This window comes from Myiozetetes cayanensis, unplaced genomic scaffold, assembly GCF_022539395.1.
Source record: "Myiozetetes cayanensis isolate MyiCay16 unplaced genomic scaffold, myiCay2020 scf1, whole genome shotgun sequence".
Taxonomy (NCBI): Eukaryota; Metazoa; Chordata; class Aves; order Passeriformes; family Tyrannidae; genus Myiozetetes; species Myiozetetes cayanensis.
Window position 1 is genome coordinate 57,740,817 of NW_026086604.1, and position 15,183 is coordinate 57,755,999.

The following is a 15,183-nucleotide window of genomic DNA, read 5'->3' on the forward strand; positions in this document are numbered from 1 at the left end:
TGCTCTGTACCTCTTTTGATGTGAACCATATTTATTTGCCTTTTGTCCTATTAGGCAACTCACTCAGTGCTCTGTGTTTTAAAGGGTAGTCCTTTTATAGTCCTCACAAGGGAGACACTATGCTGCCTAAACAGTCCTCTGAACTTAATGCCTCCTGATCTGGAGTAACTGGGTATTACTGTATTTTTGCCTGTTGATTTAGTTATTGTTATATGCTAAATTCAGGATCAGTGATCTGCTCTGTTACCGTACAGTAATTTTGTTATTTTAAGTATGTAGGCTTTTATCATCACTGTCATTAGTGGCATGATCTCAGGGAACTCAAATTGATTAATTTGTTGAGATGCATCACCCAAGGGTAAAATGGTCAGTATAACCATGTTTTGTCTGATCTTGGTTCATTACAAAATAATACACATCAAGAAAAAAGTTGGCATATTCTTTCATTGCACCATATTTGTATGGCCCATATTGTACAGTGACATTGAGCTGCTGTACGGGGGATTTCCACTAACACCTTTATAACTGGATTTAAAAGCGACTCGGAAACTGATTCTACAAAGACCTCACACATGCAGAACATCAGGAACCTCAGCAGCACCAGTCTGCTCTGCTCATGTGTATAAGTGCCTTGCTGATTCAGGGTCATAGTAAGTGGAAGAGTCAGGAAATGCGTGGAAAAAATGTTTACCAAAGATTAATCATATATTCTGCCTCTGACATAAGAGAATTACCACAGGAAACTGGAAGGAATTTGTCTCCCCCTGTGCAGCACTGCACAAACAGCAATTTTCTTCTAACGCAACAAGCATTGGCCAATATTCCAGCACCAGTCACAGGATGCAGAGAACTAACAGTCTTATCTGGCATGACGAGCCTTACCTATGATTTGTTACTTTGGGTGTGGTGGTACAACTAAGTTGTTGCACCAGAGAGTGGCTGCACCACCAGCTGACTCAAAGGGACCTATTTTTACCTTTCACTGATATAAGGAAGAAAAGAGTGAGGCCTTAATTGTACTTAAACACGTGAACTAGTTATGGTTTTCAACCTCCTTCAAATATTCAGTAGAGATTTGGAACCTATGCAGTGAATTTAAGTGTCCTCACAACTTTTTTGATTTTCTCCCATACCTCCTAAAGTCTGTTTGGAAATAGTTCACAAATCTCAGATGTCCATGGACATCATTTTGTTTTTAAAGCATCGGGAAATCTCTAGGAAGAGCAAGCGAGCTGTCAGGAGCTCATGTGGACAATAAGGACTTTGAATATCCTTATTATAAATATTTTGAATAATATGCCAGCATAAAAAATTCCTTTTGAACTGAAAGTGGTAACTACTATCTTGAAATAATAAAAGGTTTCCACAAACTGTAAAGTTCCAGTATGCACAAGAGAAATAGGTTGTGTTTTCTTTAAATATGATATGCTGGGTTTACTCGGCATTTTGCTACTTACAGTCTTTCTCAGAAGAACAGAATGTAATAGCAAAATGTACCAGAGTGATACTTTGTCGGCGAGCACATATATTCCTTTATTTCTTAGTTCTAACATGGTCACAATTTTACAGTTTTCCACTTACTAGCTTATATCTCAACACAGAAATGTATATAAACTCCAAACACTCAGGTGGAATATGAAATAAATATATAAGATAAACTGCTATGAATATGATAAATGCATCTCTTCATTACTTTTTTTTTAGTTAGCTCAATAAATTCCCTTATTAAAGTGAGCTGAAGTCCAGGTGAAACAAAGGGACTGATAGAAGATCTCTTTCCATCTGCATTCCGATCTGTACTATTCAGACACGCAGAGCATTGCTGCTGAGAAGAGGGTCCACAATTGTCCAACAGAAATTGAAGTTACTCATATGGGACTGCCCTGCTGGGAGCTCCAATGCATTAAAATTCTCATTCCTTTCTACCTTGTTTATCTGAGCGTGGTTAGCCAGCATGCCACTCCTAGGGGAATCATGGCTGGAAATAACCCTTCCACCTACTACTACTGTGAGCCATTCTGCCTGATCCTGCCACTATAGTCTACTTAGAAATTAGAAGTCCCGTGGACTCGACTTCTGTCACACCCAGAGCTTAAGATATTTGTCCTCCAAGGAATGTCTTGCTTTCTAATTGATTTTCAAGTTCATTTACAGTTGTCAATACTGATCTGTAAACACCAGTATGAATTAGCGCTTGTCTGTTTGCAATTCTTTTTTTTTTTTTTTTTCCTTCTCCATTTGGTTTGATAACAGAGATTGCCAGGTGTTCTTTTGAAGACTGTCCTTCTAACAAAGCATTTTGGGTCTGGCTAAGACAGTGTTTCTTACAGTTTTTGTTCTTTCTCTAGGTTCGCCACCAATACCCAGAGCATTGTGAGACTGTCTTTTCAAACAAATGTTTTATAGGTTGATTAAAATGTAAGTAAGGGAATTGTCCTGATAAGATCTCCTGGGATTGACTTCCACATACAAATCATATCTATTGTATTAAAAAACAGTCTGTGCAGTCAGAGGTTGTCACATCAGCTTATTTTATGAAGTATGTCGGCTGATACTTTGTATATGTACTTGTTTCTTTAATTTGAAATTCAGGAAATGTGTTCATTGGATTTTCTGTAGTCTAAGTGCAAAAAGGGTCCTGTTGGAGTTAACGATATCAGGCAATTATCAAATTATGCTGGGAAGGCCCTCGTCTTTAGTAAAAATAGTATATGTAGTCCATGGTTTTCCAAGGGGGGATTGTTTGGAGGGGTTTGCCTTGGAATGGAAGACAAAGCAGGATAATGGCAAAGCATCACTCATGAACATCATCTGTGAATACACATTGTATGTGTGCCTGGTACAGCTCAAAGGTTCCCTCATTTCAGTAGGTTGGTCTTACGAAGTGAGCACAGAAAGATAAGAGAGGAAGTAGGGGGAAGCAATTTTCAATACCAGCAGAGGCTTAAACATGAAACAACAAAGAAATAATTATATAATACATTGACCAGATGAAGAGTTTTCTTCCATCCCTCAAGGCAGAACTGAAAATATAGGAATAATCAGTTCCCTACATCTCTAAAGATTACCCAGCACACTGGGGTAATCTGATTATTAAACAGACCTGACCAGACCTCTCATACAGAGTAAGACAACAATGGATCTTCTAGACCTCCTGGTGATTCTGGACTGTCCCTTTGGATTTCCTGGCATGGTCCATTTGTGGCTAGTTAAGCTTCCTTAGGGATTCAGTAATTATCTAACTCAACAAATCACCATTTCCAACAAAAACAGTTTCAAACTTGCCCTCTCATCTTGCTTGAAATTTGTGTATACGATACTGCTCTGCTACTGAGCTGGCTTTTTTTTTATCCTTTGGTCATACACACTTGCCAAAATTAGAACTTACTCTGAAGAGAAACATGTTAATATGAGGTACTCTGAACTCCATGCCTACCTACATGCATACATGTGTAAAATTCAGATACACTTTACAGCAAGTAACAAACTGTGGATAAGGGAAATATTTTTTTGATAGAAGCCAAGCTTGAAAAAAGGAGTGCACACTGTCGTGCCTGAAAGTATGGTATTAATAATTAAGGCATGCAATCATTACCTCAGGATATTATTTCTTAAATATCTCTTGCAAAGGCAATACGATTACATATGAATTATATCAATTTTCTACCAACAAAAAAAAAATCCACAGAAATAGGAATTGAATTACACTGTCCAATTTGCTGAAAAGTTCACTGTACGTGAAGAAATTAATCAAAGCTACCACCACCCATTTTTATGGGAACATAAAATGATGTGAACTTCCATTTTTAATAAAGATGCATAGCTCTTTTATGAAGACTGACTAATAACACTGTAATGAACTGAAATGCTACTGATACGTTAAGAATGAAAATTTTGAGAGATGTGTTTACTGAGTCTCCTGTTTCAAGTCAGGCAATACTTCCATTTGAATCTGCCTATAGAGAAAGAAAAAAATCCAAACAATAAAGTTCATGTGAAATCTATGTAAATTCATCTCCCACATATATAAATGGCTGGCAACATTCTATTTATCTAGCTACTTCCACCTAAATGATCCTTCAGACAGATGTGGTCTGTGTTCTCCAGCAATTTGAGATGCTGTCCAGACATCTCTGTGTTGCCACAAATGCCCATGAGTGAATATTTCCAAAGTAATTCAATGGGCTAAAAGGCAAAGAAGGAATTTTCTTAGGACCCAGATTCAGGATTATGAGCAGTGACATGCCTATACATTTTCTGTGCAGGATAAAGGCTTTTAATCAGGAAGGCTGTCTCTCCTTCCCACAGAAAAATGCTAATTAATTAAAGTAATTTGATATTAATTGAATAATCAGTAAGCTAATTTATTTTCACTGTGTTCACATAGCTTTTTCTTTTTTCCTTTTTTTTTTTTAACAGTCTAAGAAATTATGCAATCGTCTGAAATATTTGCTGAAACAGTGTTTAAGCATGCAGTGGAAAGCAAGTGGGAATATCTCAATCATAACAGAGAGTTCTCAGCATGCTGTTTATCTGGCCTGAAAGTAAGTACTGCTTTCCTTTCTTTTGGACACTAAACTGAAACAGAGGCAAAATCTGGGGTAAGGCAAATTCTTTGTGGTTGGGTTTTTTTGTTGTTCTTCTGAACAGTCACTCAGGCAGTTAACTTTGTTCACCAGGTGTTTTTTCATTTCTCTCAAATGACTGTCTAAATTAGAAACTGTCAGAAGTATTCTTAGTTGCTAGAATTCATCTGGAGGAAATCTTCAAAGCCTTTTATCATGGGTGGTCCTTTGCTTTGCCTCTTCTTAACCCTTGTTCTAGTTAATATTTTTTTTAAAAAACAACTAAGGGCAAGGTTTTATAACTGCGAGAGGTAAAGAGCTAATGAATAATAGAATTGCTAGTAATAGACAAAGGTGGACTTCTTGATTATACTTACTACATTAACTTAAACATTAGCATTTGATATGGTGCTCAGAGGCATCGGATGATGAATCAGGGAATTGACTCGTTTACTTGTCTTTCCCAGCACTGTGAATCTAAACATCAATCAAATGCTAGAAAATTGTTTAGCTAGAATGGTGATTACTCACTTTATCCACTCTTTTGGACCACTCCTGCAGAGGAATAGTATTTCATGAGTATCATCTTCTACTTTCTTGACCTATCCTCCAACTGCTTCACTCTAAAAATGTCCCTTCTTTGGATCCTAAGAGGGACCACATGGCTCATCTTAAGACCACTAAATTGCAGAGATGGCAACAGGAGAGAAATACAATATTCCAGCTGGATAATCACCAAGCAGTCTGATTCACTTAGTCTAATGTTCCCAGTCAGATCCTGGCAATGAAATAAGCATGTAGAAAGTTGCAAACAGATTCGTTTTAATTAAAATAATATAAAAGTCCAAACCTCAGATTTGAGCTTCTCTTATTTTTTTTTTCATGGGGAAGCATATCTGATTGAATCTTACTCTGAACCTGTCCCTCAGGTTTTTAGGCTGATTTGAATTCAAAGCCACATAGACCTGTTTGGCTGCTTCTAAAAGACTACTTTGGAAATGTTTGTCATTATGTCAATCCAGACCTAAAGTTCATCTTCAAAACTCCTCAGCTGTGGATTTGTTCTAGGGCTTAATAATGTCTAGTCTAACTCTGACACAACATCTGTCTTGGTCTTCATTGCTACATTATTCTCATTATTACTTAGTTTTAAATGTCTGGGCTTATGTTACTGTTCCACCAATCCAGGACCTCAATGTATCAGGATATCCCAACCACAAAAGGTTCATTTTTCCCATCAGGGAGCAATAGACCCAGTAAATAATGTTGGCAGAATTTGGGGTCTGCAATAAGGAGACAATTAATTATTGTTATTATAATAATTATCATTTTGGGGTCTCCTGAATCAGGATTAAGGCTCTGCAGGTGCTGAACAGCATTTCTGTACAGAACCTCAGTGGCAGCTGGCACCAGCTGGAATCCCATTTCCTGCTCACCAGAGCTTCAAAATATGTCATTACATGTAGAGAAAAGAGGGAGAAATGTTGTTTGTCTTCTAATTTCTCTTAAAATCTTCTGCATTTGTCTACAATGCACCATTGATAAAACTACTACTGATTTAAATAAAAAAAAAAGCAAATAAAATCCAACAGACTAAAATCATGCCTTCATGTGCATATAAGCATTTATCAGATTGGCCCATACATTAAAAGGTCTTTTTTTTTTCTTTTGAGCTGTGAGTGAAATATTTTTAAAGGCTTGTTTTGTAAACAGAAAATCCATTATTTAAATTAATGATTTATTCCTTTAAAGCCAGGGTGGAATTTATCACTGGCATGATAAGATGCACATTGTCTTCTATCTGCATAGAACCATGTAACTGTGCAATATCTGGCAATGAATATGAAAAAAAATCAATTTTGCCTGGTTTCAAGCATATCTCCTGAGTCCGAGATATGTCTCACTCGTTTTTCAAATACCACTACAAGTAGTTGAAGCTCTGTGTTCAGAGAAAGAACTTGTCTCTGTGTGGGTGCACACATCTGTATTACCTGAATGGCATTAATTTTTACCTATTTTAAACAGAAAGATGGCACTTCTCCTCCAGCATGGTTTTTTCCCCCCAGAGGAAACAATCATTAGGAGACTCCCTGATTCAAAGCTCAAGGAAGTCGATGTACAGTCTCAAAACATGGTGAAGTGTTGATCACACTCCAAGGCCCAGATCCATGCAGGATTTTAAAGTCTAGTTTTTTCTGAAGATTCGTGAAGACCTGCAAGTATGGATATTAACACTGAAGGCCTCAGTTCTGCATGCATGATGAATATTTACCTTTCAGAGAATCTGCCAAAAGTCATCACCAGATGCTGGCCTGGATCAGTCTTATATCTGCTGTATTGTCTGTGCTCCTGAAAAGCTGGAGCAACATGCAAGTTAGAACAGCTCAGTCTGGAAGGCACTTCTGGAGATCATGTATTCCAACCCCTGCTCAAGCAAGATCAGCTACAGGAGCCTACTCAGAGTCATGTCCACTTAGGTTTTGAATACCTCCAAGGATGATGCAGACCCAACAACCTCTCTTGGCAACCTGTGCCAATGTTTGATTGCCCTCACAGGAGGAAAAAAATAATAAAAAAAAAAAAGGGCATTTTCTTATCTTTACATGGGATTTCCTTTGTTTCTGTTTGTCCCATTGCCTCTTGTCCCACTGCTGGACACCACTGAGAAGAGATTATCTGTCTGCTTTAATCTCAACACTGGGTATTTATAAACATTGATATACCCCCTGAACCTCCTCTTCTCTGAGTTGAACAAAACCACCTCTCTCAGCCTCTACTCACACAATGCTTTGAGCCCTTAATCACCTTAGTGACCCTTCACTGCACATTTTATGTCCATGTCCCTCTTGCACTGGGGAGGCCAAGGCTGGACCCAGCACTCCAGATGATGTCTTCTCACTGGAGCTCAGTAGATGGGAAGGATCACCCTTTTTATACCTTGCTGGCTAAACTCTTCCTGGTGCATCCCAGAATACTGTTGGTCTTTACTGCAAGAGTGCTGGCTCATAGTCAGTTTGTTCACCAGGGCCCCCTGGCCCTTCTCTGCCAAGCTGTTTTCTAAACTGTCAGTGTACTAGTGCATGTGGTTGTTCCTCCCCCAGGGCAGGACTTCGCTTTTCCTTTTTTTGAACTTTATGATTTTCCAGTTGCCCCATTTCTACAACCTGTCGAGGTACCTCTGAATGGCAGCACCACCATTCAGTCTGTCAACCAGTTCTCCTAGTTAAGTGCCATCTGTGAATTTGCTGAGAGTACACTCTGTTGCAACTCTAGGTTGTTAATGAAGAATGCTGGTCCTGGTACCATCCCTGGAGCTGGCTAGTGACTAGTGACAAGACAAACTTCAAGCAGCTGATCACATTTCTCTTGAGTCCAGCACTTCAGCCACTTTTTGATTCACCTCACTGTCTCATATATTTAACTCATACTTCACCAGGTTGTCTGTGAGGATGTTAAAAAGAGACAATGTCAAAAGTCTTACTAAGATAAACCATGTTCACTGCTCTTCCCTCACACACCAAGTTTTCCATCTCATCATGGAAGGATATCAGGTTGGTCAGACACAATCTCCTTTCGATAAATCTGCGCTGACTGCTGCTGATCACCTATCTTTCAAGTGTCTGGAAACAGTTTCCAGGATTAGCTGCTCCATCACCTTTCCAGGGATTAAGGTAAGGCAGCCTGAGTGCAGTTGCCTGGATTCTTCTTGCCCTTCTTGAAGGCAGGAGTGACATTTTCTCTCTTCCAGTGCTCAGGAACCTTACCCAATCACCATGACCTTTTTGACATCATGACATTTTTGACATAATAACCTTTTTGGCATAATGCAAAGACATCAAGCAAGTCTTTGGTGCATTTCATGAGAGCCCGTGGATTTGCACCCGACTAGTTTGTTTAAATGTTCCCTAAACTACACCAAGTAGTTCCTAAACTACTCTGAGCTCCCTTGTTCCAGACCTCCCTGTAAAAAATGAGGTGAAGAAGACATTGGTTACCTTGGCCTTTTTGCTGTCCTTGGTTACATGGGCCCTGTCCCACTGAGCAGCAGGTTCCCATTTCCCCCAGTATCTCCCTAGCAGCTGGTATGCCCTGTGCTACAGCAAAGTATGGCCCAGTGTACCATGGCACAGTACTTTTTCCAGCTACCTAGGAACACTACTTATGGAAATAAACAGGACATGACAGAAGCCAGGGCTGGGCTCTGTGCTACCTTCTGCACCATGGGACTTCAAGCAGCGTGTGCAGAAGTGCACCAGGAGCTGCAGAGGCTGACTTTGAAAGTCCAGCTGTGAATTTAAAGTGATATGAGCTCCAGCTTAATGAAACTGTATTTTCTCCTCTCTGACAGATACTTTACCTTTCCCTTTGTCTGCCCCATTGCTTGCCCTAAACTCAGCTTGCTCCGATGGGATGTATCCTTAGCCAGTCAGTCATTCCCTCAGGCAGGGTAAGCTTCTGTTGCTCCATTTTTGGCAAAATCCGCAGCACAGATTTCTAACTGTCTTGTATTTATTTTATTGCATTTTTTTGTGTCTGTGCATGAAACCTTATGTTTGGTGGGTAAGCAGTGGGTAAACATTTCTCATAAAGACTTTTTATTTTTTTAATAAACAGAAGTAATTTTCACAAATAGTTCCTTCTCTTACTCTGCTTCATAATATTCAGAGGAAATAGATGGTCTGTTTCAACATCGGGGAACTGGAAGGATAAGAATAGAGACAGCAGTGTGGAAGCAATGGGTCCCTCTTCTGCCCATATGGTTCAGGTTTGCATTTTGGCTGGCACAATAATGTGATTGCTGGCAGATCGAATGTTTAGTCTCCAGAGCAAATAGCAGCCAATGAGTTGGGGTGTAATGTACATGTGGAGATGTTCATAATATTCCACACAGGCTGAACCTACAGCAGGAGCGAATTCAGCTGCAGTGAAAACAGAGATGCTGCATGAATCCTTCTGTCAGCACAGCAATGGCATTTCCAGGCTTTTGCGTTTGGGAAGAGGAGGAATGTGCCTCTGGGGAAGAAGAACGCTACCACTCTCGGATTCTCCTGTGGCAGGAATATCTGACTTGCCACATAGAAGGTGATGTATTCTGATGAGCCTGAAAGTTACATTTCATCACTGCTTTATCACCCGATGAATCATTACAGCAGATGAATGTTAATTGTAGCTAAACAAATGGGCATGTCCTCTCTACCCCCAGACAGCTGCTACTGCTGTAAGACATTAGGCAGAGGGTGCAAAGTGCTTCTGGATGGAAGGGAAGTGCTACCCATGCCTCTGGAGCTACATATCTGCAGTGTAATGAAATACCAGGTGTGGAAGAGTGTTTGGATAGGAGCAATTTCCATTTGCTCTGTGGTTTGCACTGCTCGGGGGACACACACAGTGCAAAGTTTCCTTAAGTGGTTGTTTGCTCGCAGGCAGGAAGGTCTGCATGGGAACAATGTTGGCTTAGTCATACACCATTGCACTGGTGTTCCTGGGGCTGTGAGGGTACCTGGCATCACTGGATAAAGTGCCACTGGAATGGTGCTAGAGGCTGCTGAACCTGGGCATAGGGCACAACAGTACCAGCAACAGTCCTTGGTTTAAGGGTTCTTTGTCTATGGAAAACAAACTGATTGGGCAGATTGGAGCGTTTTCTTCTAGCAACTGCTCCACTTGGCTGACCTAGTAGTAAATATTCTGCAGCTAAGCCACTGAGGCCTCAGGGTTTTCTAGCAATGACTTGAATACTCTTGCTACTCTTTAGGAACCAAAGCAAAGTATATTGGGGTGCCCAATTTCATTTAGTTCCAGTTTTTCCTCAGCAGAATGTACCTGGTAGGCAGTAACTTGAAAAAATGGTATTTCCATGCCATTCCTGATCCTGTCATAAGACAGTCTGTTTTGAGGAATTTGTATGGCAAGAGAGAGAGGTAATCAGATAACTGGATGGGAACTAAGATCTCAGACCTGTTCTTCCTCCAGGACATTTTAATATTTGTGAAGTTGCATGACTGGAACAGAAGGAGACAAGTCAGAAAAACAAAGAAAGTGTTAAAATCTAGGGACAGTTGAGGGTAAAAATTAGTCACCTGAAAGTTAGATACAAGCATTTTGGTGTGTGTGAGCAAACACCTGTAGCTGGCTTTAAAATGGGCAAAAATATAAAATCTAAGCATTCATTTTGTAGAGTTGAAAGAGAGTGCCACTTGCAGAGGCACCTTGCCATCAATGTAATTCAGATGACAGCAAACACATAACATATGGAGTCTCATTTTCAGTGTGTGGGCTTGTGTCCTTAGGAATCCCCACCTGAAATGATTTCCTGGACATCCCAGTTTTGCTATGGGGAGCTGTTCACTGCCTTAGGGGCTTCATCCCCCTGGCTTGGCTTGTCTGTCAGGTATCTCCTCAGTTCAGCTGCTGATGGCAAGTGAGAGGAGGAGAGCGAGGAGATCCTCACAGACAGTTCAAACGCAGACTAAGAGGCATGTGTTGAAATGTCATCAAAGTAGCAGGAATTCATTTTATTGAGGAATACATATAATAAAGATAGAACAAAGGGACTGAAATGGTGAACAGATGGGCGGGTGTTCTTCGGTGGCTCAGGAGCTGTGTGAACATGCTGGTTTATGCCCTCCCCCTCTTTCTGCCTTTTATTTTTTTTTACCTTGGTTTGGTTTGCTTTAGTATTGATGCATCAGGGTAGGATATGAGATGATATGCCAGTATATGTCAGAAACTTGAGGAAAATAAAACCCCTTTTTCTAACATCAAACTACTGCTATCAATAGGAATCGCAAATGTTCAAAATTTGTTTCAGAGCTGCCAAGAAGTGAACATTCATAGGAGAGAGAGAAAGGGAGAGAGAGAAGGGAAAAAATATTTTTCCCTGCTGTTTGCAAGGTGGACACAAATGCAAGCGGTAGGAGGCTGACAACTTGACACATGTCTAATAAATCTAAAGCATGGAAAGAAAGTCAACATTTCACTGTACAAGAAAGCATTACTGGGATAAAAAAGTACAATTGAACAAACCTCTCACTTAAAAATATGTTTATTCCCAAATCGGTGAGGAACGTTTATATTAGAGCCTCAATTTCTCTTCTCCTCCCCTCTTGATGTTCCTTTCCTTGATTTTTTTTTTTTTTTCAAACCAGGGCCACATTAACTCCTGTGCCGAGGAAGCTGAGGTTTACTGCATTATAAATGAACAAGGTGCAAAAGCCGAGTCCAGTGAGCAGATGTTGGGAGCTCAGCGTGCTGGTGACAAAGGGCTAGAGTGCAAGAAGCTTCCATCGCACGTCTGTTCTTCAGCACAGAGCAGGCAAGGTTTTAATTTGACAAGTTGGTTGGATGCAGAGAATTCACAGATCTCAGTGAAAGCCAAACAGATTTGGCCACCTACTGCATGGCCACATTCAGCTAAAAGGGTAGCAGTTGTGGAAATGTCTCCTGCTCCAGCCGCCTGACACCACACACACAACAGGGAGCCCTGAGGAGGCTTGTTTACCACAGGCGGCAAATTTCTTTAAAAGGGAAGAAGGGGAGAAAAAAGGAATGGGAGAGAAAAAAAAATCATGCTTCTGCTATCAAAATAATTAAGTATTTTTATTTCAGGTGGTTGGTTGTTTATTTTTTTAATGCTCTTCATCCTCTTGTTTTTTAATAGTTGGTATGTTATGAAATGCAAGAATGAAAATGAATGCCAAAACTAATGGAAATTCTTCTACAAGACTCATGTAAACAGAAACATCAGCATTAAAGTTATGAATCTTAATTTGTGCCACTGAGCTAAAATTTGTATCTTACTGCATTAAAGGAATATAGACATACAGCACTGTGTTGTGTCTATGTGCAATACAGAAAACTGACATGGTCTCTCCAATTTATGGGGAAATTGACATAATTTTGCAAAAAAAAAAAAAGGAAAAAGAAAAACCACTTGTGAACTGGATTTTGCATAATGGGATTAATTTGGTTGACTGTCACATCAACTGTGCTGCAGAATGCAAGTTAATCACAACATCGGTCTGATTTAAAAGAAGAACGAAAGAAAGAAAGAAACGGAAAAAAAGAAAAAAAAGAAATGTATTTTCTTTTTCTTTTCAATTATTGTTTCATTTTAAAATGCTCCTTTTTCATTATAGCTGTAGTAGCTCTGGCAAACAAGGCTTGTGTGTATTTGCAATGGCCACCTGAATGGTCTTTTTTTCCCTCCCCTGTGTATTATCCACAGTAAAGGGGGAAAAAAAAATCAGTAGCTTTTACAAGCTCATGTAAAACTGTTTCCATGGCATGGCACAACTGTGTGTGTTTGATCAACACTTAAGCCGATCGACAGAGCCAAAGAAACTTTAAATATTTTGTCATATGGACCTCACTTACTGTCTTTTCTTCTACTTACCACCCTCCCTGCAAAAGCCATACTTGGCATTGGGTGCTCCACTGAACCAGCCTCACTAAACCCCTTTTCCTAACTCGATCCCCACCCACGGCAGCAGCAGCTGCTTTCCTCAGGAAGCTTTGCACAAGTTCAGAGGGAGAAGCAAGCATATGTGGGTTATTTTGTGGCTGATTTCTGTCTGTCTTTAAAGAGGTTTGGGATGAAGGAATTAAATCAGCCTTCTTACAGGCTCTCATATTGTATCCTCGGTAAAGGTACTGAAAACAGAGACAGCACATGTACATGACACATCACTTAAGTCCTCTGGTTTCTATGGTTGCAGTAGATTTTGCTTTCAGGGGGCATCCTAGGAAGGAGATAATGCTGCGTAGCGCTTTGGGCACGGTGTGGTTGAAGAATTAGCTCTGGGAATTGATCGTACTGTGATAGCAGTGACAGAGAACAAGGAATCGGGGCTGCTGGGATGTCAGAGCAACTTGCACTTCCTGGGGACGGTGTCGTGTCAGCGATTCCTGAAGGCCCTCACCCACACCACAGCCGGTGACTGCTCCTTCGTCTCTGCCTCCCTCGCAACGAGCACACTCCTCTACCCAGTGCAGCGTGCTGACTAGGTTAAACAATTACACTACACTAATTGGCCTGTGTCGGTCCTGATGAGAAAGTAAACAAATACTGCAGAGAAAAGCTGAGACAAATTGTATCTAATTAAATTGGTAAAAAAAAAAAAAAAAAAGTGACAATATTTTTCTCATGGAAGAAAAAAAAAAAAGAGGCAACTTGTAGCATGACAAATAGCACATGCTTGCAGCCATGTACCTCACCTGCTGAACTTCCTACATGAACTTCTTGGATATGGCAGTGCCAAGCTGGGAGAAGAGCAGTGCCCTATAGTCTTCATTAGTGCCAAAACTGCTGGAATGCCTTACAGGTCAGATGTTGCTCTTTGTATGCAGGGAGAAGGTTGGCTGCCACCATTCAGTTATTCCATTGACTCTGCTTGTATGTGTGCCTGTATGTATGTGTGTGTGTTTTGACCAGGGTAGGCAGGCAGGAATACCTACATCCGTGAACAGAAATTCTCCTTTCCCTCTTCACTCATAGGCTGTTTTGCCCACTTGAGCGTGAGCTTCCCAGCACCTAAAGTTTGTGATGGCTTCTTATCACCCACCAAATTCCCTTTCCTGTGACATCCACCACCTTTGCTGATCCTGGGGGTGCAAATCCCTGACTCCATAGCTGAAAGCATGAAGCTCCATGTCTTGTATGAGAGAACAGTGCTCTTTATCTGTAAGTATAATCCACTTTGGTTTTTCTGCATATCACAGCAACTCCTGGTGCACTACTCTGGCATGAAAGTCTGGAAAGACACAGCTGAGCAGGTGGGAAGCTTTTAGGGATGGACAAAAAATGTCTTTTCACTGATCAAAAGAGAAAAAAAACAAGATAAATACCACACGGTCTAAAGCACTGCTGCCTCCTGCCTTGGTATCCTCCATGCTAACGGCCTCAGGGAAGTTAAAACCACAAAAAGTTACTAGTCCCATGTGCACATCAAGTCAGGGCAGAAACAAGGAAGAATTACAGGAGACAAGAGCCATGCCTTCATGCATCCCTATTAAAATCAAGCCTGGAAAACTTTTTCCTTTGCTTTGGTGAGTTGGTGAATATGAGGACACATCCTTGATTCACCTGGAAAGGATCATTTAAGCTTCATTACCTGGTGGGATATTAATAAGTAGGTAACCTCTATTCTGGGGGTCATGAACACACAACATGTGCAAACCAGAAAACTGGGGCAACTAAAATCTCCTTCCTTTGAATCTCAGTGAAACCAGTGAAATGGCACAGAATATGTTCAATGAGTGCAAGATCCAGCCAGCCAGAGAAGCAGCTGCAAGAGTGGTAGCTAAGTGTGTGGTATACAGCTGAGCATTTCCATCCTAATCCTCTGTTTCAAGCTGCTCAGAGCTCTCCAAATGCTTTACTTATCAGGATAATGTTCCAGGCCTGGTCTCTGGCAAAACGAATATTTTTAGTGGTTCAAGATAAAAGTGGTTCTGTTATTGTTGAGTGGGAGAGGAGTCCAGGAATCTAGGAAACAGATTTTTTTATTTGTGATCTTTTTACTCATAGTTCATCTGCTAAGATTTCTGAGGGACCAGTTTTGAAGACAGTCATGAGGTTACTTTTGCTGAGAGGGCCACTAGAGACGAGAACATGTTG